Genomic DNA, 15,739 nt, shown 5'->3' with positions numbered 1-15,739 from the left:
AACCGCGCGACTGATAAGGTCGCAGGTTCGAAGCCTGCCTCGGGCATGGATGTGGGTGATGTCCTTAGGTTACTTAGTTTTACGTAGTTCTAAGTTCTAGGGGACTGATGACCTCAGATGTTAAGTCCCATAGTGCTCAGAGCCATTTGAACCATTTTGTAATTTCTCCAGGTGTGATCCGTGCTCGTGCACACGGCCAATGAGCTTACAAGTAAACTTTGCAGATCCATCTCACAATACTTTTTGTTGGCAGTGGTGTCAAGTGATTATTTAAATTTCTAACGTGTTGCCACCAGGGCAATGAATATAAGATACCGTAGCGTAAGTCGAGTTTTCATGTATAACTTTATCCAATACTGTGTTTATATACTGCAATTTCCACAGATCTCTCACGTCTGGTGGACGAAACTACGCAATAAATTAAAGCTGGATTGACTATCGATATTATTCTTAATCTTGTTCTGCTCCAGTTCCCGTACCAGAAAACTTAAGGCCAGAGACGACGTTTTACCTCTTATTAGCGAAGTAAACACAGCGTCTGAATGTGTAAAAAAAGTGTGGCGGACCGCGACTCATTCTCGGCATGCTGCCATTCAGAAGCAATATGCTACCAACTGCGCTTCCTGAGGAAACTCGACGCCCACACGTAGATATTCAAATTGATGGTTGTTCCTCTCCGCGCCATCCAAATCAGTATCCACTGTTTTGTCGTAAATAACCACCACAAGCTGCTAAAAGTTTTTCTTTTATTGTTCTGTAACTAGAATTAGACTCCAACTATAATCCGAAAGCGTGCTTCAAAGAAATTCGCGAACCAGCAGTAAGTGCTACGGTCGCAGGTTCGAATCCTGCCTCGGGCATGGATGTGTGATGTCCTCAGGTTAGTTAGGTTTAGGTAGTTCTAAGTTCTAGGGGACTGATGACCTCAGATGTTAAGTCCCATAGTGCTCAGAGCCATTTGATTTGAACCAGCAGTAAATGCGGAATCTAGAAATATACAACAACTGTCAAAGTATCGCTTCCGTAGGGACTGTGAATACAGGACATTTAAGCACTCTTTTTTCCCGAGCTCCAAACGAGAATGGAATGGGAAGAAGCTGTAACAGGAAGCACCCTCTGCCATGCACCTCACTGTAGTTTGCAGCGTACAGGCATAGCTACAGATGTGGACACAGATGAAGAAAAAAAAATCTTGATTATCCCTCCTTTAGTTGAGAATAGGTGTCATCAGGCGAAATAATGTGTCCGGTGCTACAGATGTAGAATAGGGTACGAAAACGTGGACTACGCGAACTAGAATTAGCCAATCGATTTGTTAACTAATCTGAGTGCTCTATTGTGGTGAAAGCCAGCGTACAGTTCCAGAGTGATGCTGGTTGGCAAACGGTATTCTACGGGTAACAGAATGGTCTGTAAATGTCGGGTACAACGAATTTATGCTCCTCGCTTGCAAAAGAAGCAGCAACAACAGCAGTAACTCTTTTGCATGTAAGAACCGGTTGCAACTTATGTGTCTGGCAAAACTACAGACGCAGTTGTTGTCGGCTTCTTAACATTAGGTGCTGTTGATAAGTGGAGCTGGGTATGCAGCCTTATTTAAGTCTTGGTAAAGCTTTTGTGACCGTACCAGAATAAATCTTATAAAACACTATCAACCCCAAAACAAATGAAAGAGAGAGAGAGAGAGAGAGAGACAGAGAGAGAGAAAGAGAGAGAGGGAGAGAGAGAGTGAGAGAGAGAGTAAAACTGATTGGGAAAATATTATTTTTTACAGAGATAGTGTGCAGAAATTGACAGTGGAAAATCTCTATTAAGAGTAACTTGATATACCTTTGGATTTTCCGGCGCGATTTCCCAATGGATCTAGTGCCTTCCAGGCTCGCCGCTCCGGGAATTGACTAGCAGATGGACATCTAGAATGATCCCTGGTCTTACTCGTTCTTTGGTCGACGCTATATGAAGAGCGCTGGGGGCATGGAGGAAATTTTCTCTGGACTTGTGTCTCACTAGGGGTGGAGAGGGAGGGTGTTCCTGACATCCCAACACTAACTGAGATCTTATAAATTAATGCAAAGAGTGCGTATTTATGTTCTGCAAAGACAAAGTGCACCTGACGATGATATCTTAGGGAGTAAATACTAGCTCAGTTTGTTCAGATATTCAGCTGAGTCATTTTGAAAACGGACAGAAGACTGTATGTATTAACGTTATCCAAAGTGGAGACGCATTTCTCTTTGCTTCATGTCTTGTTTTATCAGTGAACGACACCTCTCTTCAGAAATGTGTTTATATTTAAACCTATATACTAATGGCTGAGGCGCTGTTCAGGCTAGGATTTGGGGAGAATCGATGGTAAGGGTGATTTGATTTATCATCCAAATGCATGTCAGTTAGAGCTTGCGTGAAGAAAAAGAAATTGTGGGTAGTACTGTACTTTCTTGTGTTTACTCATTCTCACTTTTGTTCATGCGCCTGTAACTTCTCTTAATATAATAGTTAGTTCTCTACTTTCATCTCTTTTGATGATTTTGCAAATATTTTTTATGCGCTGCAGAGCAATGGATTTGTATGAGATTACAAATTTTCGTTTCTGTTTAACATAAGACTCACATGATCTGAATTTGATGCAGAGCAACAATTCTTTCTTGCTCCGCCATTTCCTCATAGAAGTGTCATTAATCAAATGGCGAGCTTTCTTCTACGTATAAAACTAAAGCAAAACGCCGTACTCAAGTTCTTTAAACTCACGCCACCGATGAAGCTGTATGTTCGGAAATAACTACTTTTCTCATATCAGGCAAAACGTGATATACTGTCTACCATATATTCGATATTTTCACCTTGTGTAGTAGTATACGTAGTCTCCGATTGTTCGATACGACCTGAGCTGTAAAACGTTTCCACTTGTTTTTCCACGATCTCTTGTTTGTTGTTGTTGTTGTTGTTGTTCTTGCGGTCTTCAGTACGAAGACTGGTTTGATGCAGCTTTCCAGGCTAGTCTGTCCTGAGAAAATCTTTTCACCCCCGAATAACTACTTCATCGAAACTTCCTGTCAGACTAAATCTGTGTGCCGGACGGAGACTCGGACTCGGGACCTTTGCCTTTCGCGGACAAGTGCTCTAGCAACTGAGCTACCCAGGCACGACTCACGCCCCCTCCTCACAGCTTTACTTCCGCCAGTACCTCGTTTCCTACTTTCCAAACTTCAAAGCTGTGAGGACGGGGCGTAGTCGTGCATGGGTAGCTTAGTTGGTAGAGCACTTGCCGGCGAAAGGCAAAGGTCCCGAGTTCCAGTCTCGGTCAGGACGACAGTTTTAATCTGCCAGGAAGTTTCATATCAGTGCACACTCCGCTGCAGAGTGAAAATCTCATTCTGGGAACTACTGCATCCTTTATCCGTTTGAAGCTCCTTACTGTCTTCGTCCCTAGGTCTTCCTCTGGTGTTTTATACCTTTCACACTTTCCTCCATTACCAAACTGAAAATTTTTTGATGTTTCACGATATGCACTATCAAGAATTTCCTCTTTCACCAGTTCATTTTAGCAACTTCTGATTAGTTATCTGATCTACCCGTCTAACCTTCAGCATCCTTCTGTAGCAATTTATTTCAAAAGGTTCTGCTCTCATCTTGTCTGAACTGCACTTATTTTTTCAGTTCTCTAACGGAGCTAGATGTGGGGCTCTCATATCAAGTCAATCGTATTTTGAATTAGGGTATTATCAGAAATACCGGAAAAATACAGATTACCGTATAAATAGTAGGAGAGGTGCAAATAAGAGAAGGAAAAAAATATGGGCATAAGTCTATAACATTTTCGGTAACAGATGATTAATAGCAGTTTAAGATGAACACAGGTACAGCGTTAAGTAATTGATGTTATTTCTGCAAAGAGTTTCGGATTTCGCGTGTTCTTGAAAGTGAAGAAAGTGGAGGCAATTACACACAGTGGACGGCCTCCAACATAAACAGTTTCGTGTAGAGGAGGAAGCGATCTTCAGTGATTTGTGTACGCTACTTATGTGGTAATGATACATGTAGGGACAGATGTGAGCGGTTGTGATAAGTGAGGAGACAGGGGGACATGAACAGTAAACGAAAATTCCACCTTCAGTCTGCGGATAACCAGAGTGACAACCAGGTACTCTATGACGAAGGGGAATATTTTCATGCCAAGAAACTCACGTACCATGAACACCATGAACTACGAACGTTAGCATTATTGTTCCAAATGAGCTTAAATGAATCGCAGCGTGATCCATCTGAAGATAATTGAGCTCTCTCCCTGTAATTATGTTATTGTTTTCGGAATGGTAAACGACATCCGCATACGCGCCTTTGTGCAAAGTTGTTTGTGAACTCTCTTATTGTCTTCTGCAAGGACGAAAATACGACTTTATTGCATGTATTGACGAAACAGAATGGCTAAATATGTCACGTTACAACCTGTCAATGAAGATTTTACCATACCGAAAGCTAGAAACTTCACTGTTTGTAATGCCCGACAGAATCAAGCGACGATATTTGCACGTCTCTCGAAATCAAACAGCTGTGCACTGGCTATAAACTCAACCCAGCTCTTCATTTTATTTTCTCTTTTAGTCTATATCATTTTCATCCTTTGTTTGATATACGATTGTTACAGTGTCATCTAAGCGAAGTTAAGACACGCTACTCGGCAGAAATGCGAAACATGTTACCCCGCAGCAAGGATCCATCGTCTTACCACTCTGCTAACTTGTTTCATCACGCGTGAAACTTCGCCGCGCTATATTGTCCCAGGAACCGACAGCTGCCGATTTTTTGCACGTGCCTCTTACATCCATTAGGGAAGGGCAACGGAAAGATCTTCTACGAGATCTGTCTTGCTCTTGTGTTAACGATGGTAGTGTCATTGTTTTTATGTGTGGAGTTTCTGATATATTTTCTTCTGTAAAACTGCGTCGTAGAATTTCTTTCATCAATTGGAAGTTGTGTTTTTTGTTGACATGACGTGTTTTTCTACGACTAGCTGCCCTTTCGACTTAACACTACACAACCGTTTGGCGTGTTCAGTATGTTATGCTCTTGTGTGACACACGAATAATCTATTTTTGTATTAGCGAAACGCGCAGTGCATCGGTCGTATCCGTTACCCTAAATTTATTCGTGTTCTGACTGAAGTGAAAGAGGTCCGCGAATATCTAGCATAAGTTAGAAAACATGTTTCGGCTTCGGTTAGTTTTATAAAAAAACAATAGTTTATCACAACGTATTTCGACAGCATGCTATCAGTTTTAGGTCCCATATGTTCATAGTACAGCATTCACAGTGGTTCCCATTTCCTTGAAGCGCTTACTTGTTGTCTGGAATGCTCGTTACAACAGCAGTGTGCTAAGAGTGTAGTTTAAAGCAAAGAAATCGCTTCACCATCATGTTATAGATGCAGAAGTTGGGCAAGTATTGAAAACGTAGGCGACTGAAGACGACAACGCCCTTTGAGACAGGTCGAACAAACTTTCATAATGAAAGTTACCGAAGAGAAAAAAAGTGTGTAAATTTTCCATATGTTTTGAGGTTTTGACTGTATTCTATTTTTCACATTCCGTAGCGACGTAAGGTTTGGTAACATCAGTATAATATACTCAGGTAATATTTTACAAATCAGCACCCTGTTGTGTGTAATAATTATTTGGAGCAAAATGACATTTTATACACGTTCAAACTGCATTCGGAAGTCCTGTGTTTAAACATGAGATGTTCTATTTTGTTCCTCGTGATTTTCTTCAGCAGTTGTATATTACTATTGACTCATTTATGCCAAAAAAAGGAAGTAAACCTCTCCATTACTAAAATAATCGTTCGTGTCTCCCATTAGCTAAGACATTTTACATACCACAGGCACAGAACGTTACCATGGCCGCCTAGTTGTGTGAGCTCCAGGAAGCAATAGCGCGATGTACTGATAATTAAAACAGATTGTCAAGAACGTGAAGTTCACCGTATGTCTGAGCAGTTTTGTGAAACGTTTCCACTATCGTAGAAGGTGAAACGGAAAAACTTACCTGAACAATTTTTGTTAAAGTCTTTCTTTACACGAAACTATACCTTTGTAAAGAACATCTAAACTAGAAACGGAGCGTTCAGGTTATATTAGAAGGAAAAAGATAATAATGCATGTAATATTGGAATAAAAAGAAAGAGTAACACATGTATGAAAGTAAGCGTAAGTTATTATGTCTTACATGAAGCTAAGAACAGTGTAGACAACAGTTCTCAAGTAAATACTGTACTTCTAGGTTTCTAAAACATTTTAAATATGAACAAACAGTTTTTCTAGGAATACAATAGTATGTCATTTGAAATTGGTCCGCATCGTTGGACAGATTACGGAATTCCTTCAGTGTATATTTGGTTTCATGATTCCTAATAAATGACCAGCAGTTCAATTGGGACTGTTTATGCGTGTTACCCTTGGTCACTGCGGTAGATATGATGGGGCGGTGTAAAATAGCATTAGCTTGCCATTCTAGAACGGTTTTCAACCACTGGAATAACCTGATGTAAGAATGGTTCTTATCAACGATTTTAGACTGTATGCCAGCAAGGACGTAAAGTGCAGATCTACCAGGCGAACCTTCACACAGATTCCAAATTTTGCTTACAATCTATCTCGGTCTATAGTAACCTCTTCGCAGGGCGTATTACGTATAAACTCTTAAGAGGGAATGCCGAAATGCGGAGTTCAGAATTTCATCATGAAACTCTAGTCTTAGAAATAACTTCGATAAACTTTGCAAAACAATTCATAACAGAACAGAGAACAACTTACACAAAAATAAAGGCACGGAACCAATAATTTTGTTGGTTACGAGGATTTTTGTAGTTTAACTATTCCTCAAAAATGACAGGTGCTACAGCTTCGTAAGTTTAGCAGTTTTTTAGCTGAAGAACTTATGGGACAATGTTTTCATCTGTGTTCTCGTATGAGGAATAACCGTTTATAGTTTGGTGGTACATTTAAATTTATTGATACATAAAATTTGTAGGTAAGTCTAAGGGCGTAGTAGAAAATTTTCTACATGTACTTGAAAGTGAACGTAACAGGAAATCTAGAAACAAGATCTGAAACGCTTTTTAAAATACCTCTAAAATTAAGCAGAGCTGCACTTTTGTTCCTTCTTCTTTTCTGTATCTTTCACATCTCTTCTCTTTATCTGGTTTCCTTGACTTGATCCTGAATAGAAATTCCTGATCACTGAAAATTTATGATGCAATAAACATCTAACACTTTCAGAATGGGCACTGTGTTTTCACAAGAATCAAACTTAAGCCTATTAATAGCTTCTATTCTTTCCTTGATGCCTTCACTGAACACCAGTCAAACATGAAAACAACAATTTTAATGTCGTTACAAGCAGCAAATAATTTTAGGGCATGTCTTCAGATCGACTAATAGTAACCTTCCATCGTTTACCTTGTTTTCGTTGAGTGCATATCGATTATAGGCCAGCTTTAGTCACCATTTGTTAGTATATAGCTTTTCCATATGTGGCACTTGAACAAGAGGCACTCATTATACACTCAGTATTTTTCGATCCATCAATCGCCAGTACTCAATGGTTTGTTAATTGTAGTATGACTTCCAAATTTCTTCTCGATACATTGTTATGGTTTTCAGATGTACGTTCAGTTGGTTCTGAAACGTATGTATGTTAACAGATGGGGATATTCAGCCACCAAACAGTTGTTAAAATTCGTGGTGAAACCTTCAGCTGTCCTTTATTTTGCACAACTCGCTACCAGTTTCGGTCAGTGACCATTATCAAGCTCAGCTGGCATGAATGGCAGGAAAGTTATACCATAATTTGAACAAAAGTAATTTGCTCTTCTGAGCCCACTATAGTTTGTAAAAAAATTTTCACAATTTTTCGGTATTGTACACAGTTATTATTGCGAAAAAATTTTATGTGCTATGGTGGGCTCAAAAGAGCAAATTACTTGTGTTCAAATTATAGTAAAACTTTCCTGCCGTTTATGCCAGCTAAGCTTGATAACGATCATTGACCGAAACTAGTAACGAATTGTGCAAAATAAAGGACAGCTGAAGGTTTCACCATTAATTTTTATGATTATGAAACGCATTTGTTTCGTTTCCTAGACGGAAATTATTTCCTACACTGAATTATTTTTCACTTTATAAAACCCATTAAAATTTCTTTAGTTCACTGAATGCTAACAAACAATCACTAATTGAAAACCGAATTAAGTAAGTCAACTGACATCAAAGGCAAATCACAAACAGCTCTGCTGTATACAAGGGAAACTCAACAAATTCCCGACCCTAGCTATTTGACAAGAGCATTCAGAAAATATGCCTAAGTCATGGACAGCACGTCGCTTCCTGGATTCGGGGAGACCCGTCAGCCTCAGATCAAATCCGCTCGGCGTATTAACGACGGGGGACGGTGTGTTGGCCAGGCTGGATGCGGTTTTTAGGCGGTTTCTCACATCTGACTATGTGAATACCGGGTTGATACCACGTCCCTCACAGTTATATGATTTGCAAACATCTCAAAAATATTCTAACACTTTCAAATGGAACAGCACTTGACGCGGACAGACGACAGATGGGGTACACAGATTCTGTCCTAGAGTGGGAAAGGGGGGGGGGGGGGGGGGAGGCAAGGATTGGCCACTAACAATGCCAAATCCAGAATAATATGCCGACTCCGTAAGACAGGGATAAGGCAAAAAAAAACCACTAAGTTTACAAAATATCGTTACACAAACAACAGAAATAATCTACTGTATACCGTATTTTCGATCCAAAGCAAAATTACTGCCTCGTTCCGCGTCGAAGACAACAGTGAAATACTGGGTAGCGAAGAAAATGTAAATACAAAATTTAAGATCACCATAGCTCATGTCAGTTTTAATACCGGACGGTACTACAAACACCGCCGTCAAACCATCTGCCTCCCTTCTCTCTGTGAGTGTGAAGTAGGAGGAGATGGTTGTTCACGAAGGTTCCAAGAGACAACGCGGTAACTACAATGGCTGGTAGCAGTCCATATACTTTACTCACGTATGAGAAAAACGTGCTGAAGCCTAATCACCTCTGAATATATTCTTAGTTGTATCAGTTCTCGAAGGGAGGACCAATTAAAGTGTTTAGTTCAGTACTCTGATTCAGCAACTTGGGACCGTAAGTTAAACAATTTACTTTACATCACATACTAGAAATCCTGACTGGTGAGGCAAGAGTGCGGGGTCATTTTTGTGCGTCTTTCTCGAATAACTCGAATCATAACCTACAATGGAATTGTATCGTTAATTTTTTTAATAGTGCTAATAGTTCACGGGCAGCGAGGGAGAGAACATGAACATCTTGCACGTGGTTTTTGAAGGTCAGATTTAACGTTGCGGGTGGCATAGAACGACGTTGGTAGAGGCAGCTGAATCACTTTTCCACCTGAGGTCTGAAAGTGTATTAAAGTGTCACGTAAAAATTTGAAATAAATCGGTCAAAAACTTTTGCTAACACCATTTTGTCTTTGTATGGGAATCTCGACAGATTAACTTCACGTTACTCTAATGAAAACCTAGACAAAGAGAAAATATATAGCTTATGTCCTTACGAATATTTATTAAGTATTACGTAAAAAATTGAAGTAAGTCAGCCAAGTACTTTTCGAGGTTTGGTAACACGTTAAAAAGAGATGTGTCTTTATACGCCAGTGTAAATTACACTGTTAAATGTTAATAATCATTTATGCAACTGGTAAATGTTAGTCATCACATGATTTTCCTACCAGTTATGGCGTATGTACGAAATTCTAATGGCCGTTTGGATCATGCGGACGACCATTTTCAGTAAAGAAACGAAAAGTGATGAAAACAATTGAGGCATATGACAACGAGATCGCCAGACTGGGGTGCGTCCACAGATTTGTCAGAAAAATATTCGATCACGTAACTTTAAGAATATGTTCCAAGGACGTCAAATTAATTTATGAACTTACATCTTAAAAATAACATCATTTGCCCTATTTAACATCAACAGAGGATACATTATCTGCCGACGATATTTCAGTTGTGAGATACGTACTTAATAATGGCTTCAATGTAAGAGGTAAAAAGAAAAATGAATTAAGGATGTATTTAGACGTAGAAATAATTAGTGTTTCATGTGTGTAAATAGGCGTACTTGATTCTTAGAACCCTAAAAATGATATATTTACATCGTTTGTGAATAAGTAAATGTAATGGTCCGTAATGAATGGTCCAATTAAACGAAAAATTGATTAATCTGCAGTTTACGAAGAATATTAACTTACGTGCGAAAAAGGGAGCGCGCATTTCTACACACATCAAAACAGTTTTGCATCACCTCGGTTCCGGGAGTTCCGGAACCTGTACAGAAAATTGGAATGGAGATCAACATAAACATCATTTCCATCCTTTTTATTGCTCATGAAAGTCAAACATTGCATGTTGTACCACCATACAGCTAGAACTTCAGAGGTGGTGGTCCAGATTGCTGTACACACCGATACTTCTGATACCCACTAGCAAGTCCTCTTGCACTGATGCATGCCTGTGTTCGTCGTGATATACTATCCACAAGTTCATCAAGGCAGTATTGGTCCAGATTGTCCCACTCCTCAACAGCGATTCGGCGTAGATCCCTCAGAGTGCTCGCTGGGTCACTTCGTCCACAAACAGCCCTTTTCAATCTATCACAGGCATGTTCGATAGGGTTCATGTCTGGAGAACATACTGGCCACTTAGTCGAGCGATGTCCTCATCCTGAATGAATTCATTCACAAGATGTGCACGATGGGGGCGCGAATTGTAGTCCATGAAGACGAATGCCTCTCCAATACGCTGCCGATATGGTTGCACTATCGATCGGGGGTGACATTCACGTGTCGTACATCCGTTACGGCGCCTCCCATAACCACCAGCGGCGTATGTCGGCCCCACATAATGCCACTCCATAACATCAGGGAGCCTCCACCTTGCTGCACCCGCTGGACAGTGTGTCTAAGGCGTTCAGCCTGACCGGGTTTCCTCCAAACACGTCACCAACGATTGTGTGGTTGAAGGCATATACGACACTCATCGGAGAAGAGAAGGTGATGTTCCTCGTGAGCGGTCCATTCGGCATGTTGTTGGGCCCATCTACATCACGCTGCGTGGTGTCGTCGTTGCAAAGATGGAGCCTGCGATGGACGTCGAGAGTGAAGTTGCGCATCATGCAGCTTGTTGCCTACCGTTTGAGTCGTAACGCGACGTCCTGTGGCTGCACGAAAAGCATTATCCAACATAGTCAACGTAGTGGCGTTGCTGTCAGGATTCCTTCGAGCCATAATCCGTAGGTAGCGGTCAGCCACTGTAGTAGTAGCCCTTGGGCGGCAGGAGCGAGGCATATCATCGACAGTTCGTCTCTCTGTGCATCCTTCATAGCTTTGGTTCACTACAAGCAATAAACACCTCTGAGATGTGCAGGGCATTTGTTTCCCCCCCTCTACTTCCCTCATTAAGTGCCCTTCCTAGAACAAAGTGCCGGACGCGGTGGCCGTGCGGTTCTAGGCGTTTCAGTCCGGAACCGCGAGAGTGCTACGGCCGCAGGTTCGAATCCTGCCTCGGGCATGGATGTGTGCGATGTCCTTAGGTTAGTTAGGTTTAAGTGGTTCTAAGTTCTAGGGGACTGATAACCTCAGATGTTAAGTCCCATAGTGCTCAGAACCATATCAACCATTTTGAACCTATAACAAAGTAACAAGGTGGAAGCTGTCGAACCTCGTTATTGACCGTCTAAGCATGGTTGAACTACAGACAACACGAGTCGTGTACCTCCTTCCTGTGGGAATGACTAGAACTGATCGACTTTCGTACTCCCTCTGTCTAATAGGCGCTGCTCATGCATGGTTGTTTACATCTTTGGCCGGGTTTAGTGACATCTCCGAACAGTCAAAGGGACTGTGTCTGTGATACAATATCCACAGTCAACGTCTGTCTTCAGGAGTTCTGAGAACCGGCATGATGCAAAACTTTTTTGATGTGTGTATTTAGAAGCTTATCTGTCATATTGTCATTTTATTATTCCTGTATTTGCGGAGTTACAAAAATCTTCAGAACAGAAATCAAAATTTAGAGAACTACTACCGTCGAGATAAGTTTCTCTCGAGAAGACAGGAATGATATAGAAGATATAAAGGCTATGGTAAGATGTAGAACATTAAATGTCGTTTATAATTCCAAGCTCTTAAAAAATGGATGCTGTTCATAATTTTGATCATTTTCAGCACAAAAATGTGTCTAAGTTTAGATTACAAGAAATACACTATGTCTCGTTGATAAATGATGAACCAATTCAGGCAAAGGAAGAATAGTCCTTCTCGCGTTGTCCTGTCCAACGATTTTTGCCTTGCTTATTTATTGCAGCATAGGCCCTTCCTGTTTCCCCCTATTTTTTGAGCCACTGCAAAAGAATCAGCAAATCATCACAATTTCCAAACTCTTAAGTAACACGTAAACGATTTAGTCGTACTTAGGAATGATGATGAAAGCAAACAACTGCATTCATCACGTTGTAATTTACACATCACTTGCAGTGTTTCAGAATAAACGTAGCCATACACGTTATCAGAGTTATAATATTGGTGGGCCTGCGCTTGTTCAACATACGTCATGAGATTAGATTAACGTCGCGTCGACAAAGAGATTATTAGAGGCATAAGGCGTATCAGGGCATTTGTTTCCCGTAGTAAGATCGTCAAACAGCCTGCTTTTATCGTGCCAAGTTTCTTACGTCACAACGCAAATTCCAAGTCAGGTATCATTGCGTGACTACATTGGTACGTGTAGGAAGTGGTAGCCGGAGGACAGCACGGCTTACGTAGACACACGCGAAGTCGATTCTATTTTCGTTTCAGGCAGTCTCTCCTGAGTAAACGTCGTCTCGAAATGATGTCCTAACACCAATGGCATAAAGCTTGTGTAATTAGTTTAGAACAAAGGTAATCTGCCAATAAAATATATTTATATTGTGAATGAATAATCGCATGTCGCAGCTTATAAATTAGCAATTTTTTAATAAAGGGACATCAGATATGGTTAGCTCGGACTTCAACATCATATATGGATATTATCTAATCAGTCTGGAAACCGATGAGATGCTGCGATATATTCTGAAACAGTAAGATATGACTTCCCGTAACCAATAAATTATTTTATTTTATTCAGTTCCTAGTCTCGACAGCATCATCAGCATCTGGTCTAACGTAACCGAGTGCCAATGTCTACCTATGGTGAGCCATTGCTCTCATATACCCTGGCTCGTAAGCTGTGACTTAACTATGTTCCTGCAGATGATGGTAATCCTATCAAAATTAGTTGTTGAATTAAACAGCCATATACTTGTAAGGGATAGAGGACCTTGTACAAAAATAAAGCGCCATAATGGTGTCTATTATATGTACAAACAAAATGGAATTATGGATGACAATGAAACAAGCAAATAATCCTAATAATCAAATGGTTTCCCCAAGACAACGTATTCCGACTGCGTACAACTCCTTACAGCAGAGTCTCCAAGAATCGAAAGCAAATGTATGCACTACAAGACAAACACATTACAGCAGGTGCTCCACATGGCCGCTGTTCATGTGACGGCAGATTTTAGCATGTCTATTCACCGATGTCTGTGCCCGTTAAAAACTCCCAGGCATTTTTCTAATTTATTGACAACCACGCACAGCGCGTTCTCGGAGACTGTCACCCATATCAACAGCGGTGGTATGCACCACAGGTTTTAAATACACACGAAAGAAAAACAAAGGGATCAAGTCGAGGGACCTGGGTCCTATGACATTGTTGAGGCATGGCCGAGACACTTATTGTTGAAACGCTGTTTAGTAGCACTTAGGAATGACGAGTAAAGCAAACAACAGCAATTTATCACTTGCAGTGGTTCTAAATAAACGTAGCCCTATATATTAACAGTGTTGTAACATTGGTGGGACTGCACTTGTTCAACATACGTCGTGAGACTAGATTTACGTCCCGTCGACAATGAGGTCATTAGAAGCAGAAGGCGTATCAGGGCATGTTTCCCGACCTATGTTTCGTTGTCCTTTGCTTGCCGCTTTCGTTTGTGTCTATGATAGTCAAACAGTATGATAGTCAAACGGCCTGCATTTGTCGTGCCAGGTATCTTACGTTACAACGCAGATTCCAAGTCGGGTTTCGTTACGTGACTACACTGGTATGTGTAGGAAGTGGTAACCGGAGGCCAACTAGGCTTACGTAGACACACGTGAAGTTGATTCTATTTTCGTTTCAGGCAGTCTCTCCTGAGTAAACGTCGTCTCGAAATAACGCAGTAACGTAGGTTCCTCATTGCCTCAAAGGAGGGCAGATGTTTATTGCTGAAAGCGGTGCGCGTAGGTGTGCTTACCTTGCGGTTGCCCGCTAGGGGATGTCCGAGGCCCCGAGGGAAGTAGACGCTACCTCCCGGGCCACGGCGCCATCTTGAGGGCCTGTAACACAAACAAAACAAGTCATCACTGCAAATCTGGCTGTGGGGTGAGATTTAGTTTCCTTGTATAACAACTTCAGTATCAGAATTTGGCCCCTTAGTACGCGATAAAATTCTGCTGGAAAAAAAAGGTCAAAACTCATGTCACTCTAGAACACTGAGGAGACGGCAGCATATGTCAGAAGTGTTTATAGCATCTCGCGGCACTGGCGCTGAAGAACAGTTAACCTTCCATTTATTGGCGTCGCATTGTATGATGCGAAATCGAGACATTCGGCATTGAGGGGGTAAAGGAAATGATACAAAGTTGTCTTTGAGAGATGAAGAGTAAGATTGCAAATATAAAATGTCACGGCCTGACACCGAGACGCTTTTATTTCGCCTCAACTTCTCTGCCAGTTCTGATGCGGACCGCCACGATTATCTTCCTATTTAAATAGTCAGAAATGGAATTTGAGCAAGTACAAAAATTATGAAACACGGAAATGGAACGTTCTGCGGAAGTCAAGTTTATAGCAGGACGTGTAATCTGCACATGCTGCACATGCCCAATGCTGCAATTTAAACCTGTGTACAAGAACGAATCGGTAATATTATTCCCATTTAAACGACCAATAATGGAATTTTAACGTATGACGAACATTTGATACACAAAAATAATACATTGAGCAGTTGTAAGGGTAAGGGCAAAATGCACAGTGTACACGTATATAACACGTTAAAAACTAATTAATCCACGCCAACAAACGTAAAAGATGATGGTAACTTTCTGTCACGTCTTAAATGTAAAACGAGGCAAGTGGATTGTAATGTTATACAGTTGCTTAATTCAAAATAATTTCACTGACAGTTTCGTCAATGCCGGCAGTAAGACGTAGTGCGATATCTGGTTTCACAAACAACATACTTACGATGAGCTATTTTGGTAGATTAGTTCCTGGTGCCTCCGTATTCAGACGCAAAGAGAACGTTCAAAAATTTAAGGATCGCAGGAAAAAAGTTCTCATTGTGAAATACAATTTCCCTTGTAAAACAGTTTTAAAGCTTTGTGGTAAGATGAAGTTGTTTGAAATTGGTATGTTCTTCACTTTGTACTGTTTTATTATCGTCGTTGCTTAATCAGAAAAACCAACATGTGAAAACTAGAATCAGAGAAATGAAAATAATGTTTGACATTACTTGGATACAAGTTTATTTGACTTAATTTTAGCA

The 15,739-nt window shown here is 40.8% G+C and overlaps 1 protein-coding gene across 3 annotated transcripts in view; it reads right to left on the bottom strand.

Annotated features, from left to right (window-relative positions):
- Positions 1-15,739, bottom strand: part of LOC124605816 (RING finger protein nhl-1) — a 286,175-nt gene that overhangs the window by 218,670 nt on the left and 51,766 nt on the right. For all 3 annotated transcript variants that reach the window (XM_047137730.1, XM_047137732.1, XM_047137733.1), the window contains exon 2: positions 14,447-14,528. The gene's annotated coding sequence lies outside the window, so the exon portion shown is untranslated. The remainder of the gene's footprint in view (positions 1-14,446; positions 14,529-15,739) is intronic.

This window comes from Schistocerca americana, chromosome 3 (genome assembly GCF_021461395.2).
Source record: "Schistocerca americana isolate TAMUIC-IGC-003095 chromosome 3, iqSchAmer2.1, whole genome shotgun sequence".
In the NCBI taxonomy this organism is placed as follows: domain Eukaryota; kingdom Metazoa; phylum Arthropoda; class Insecta; order Orthoptera; family Acrididae; genus Schistocerca; species Schistocerca americana.
Note: the sequence above shows the minus strand (reverse complement) of the source record. Positions and strands in the feature narration are given on the sequence as shown.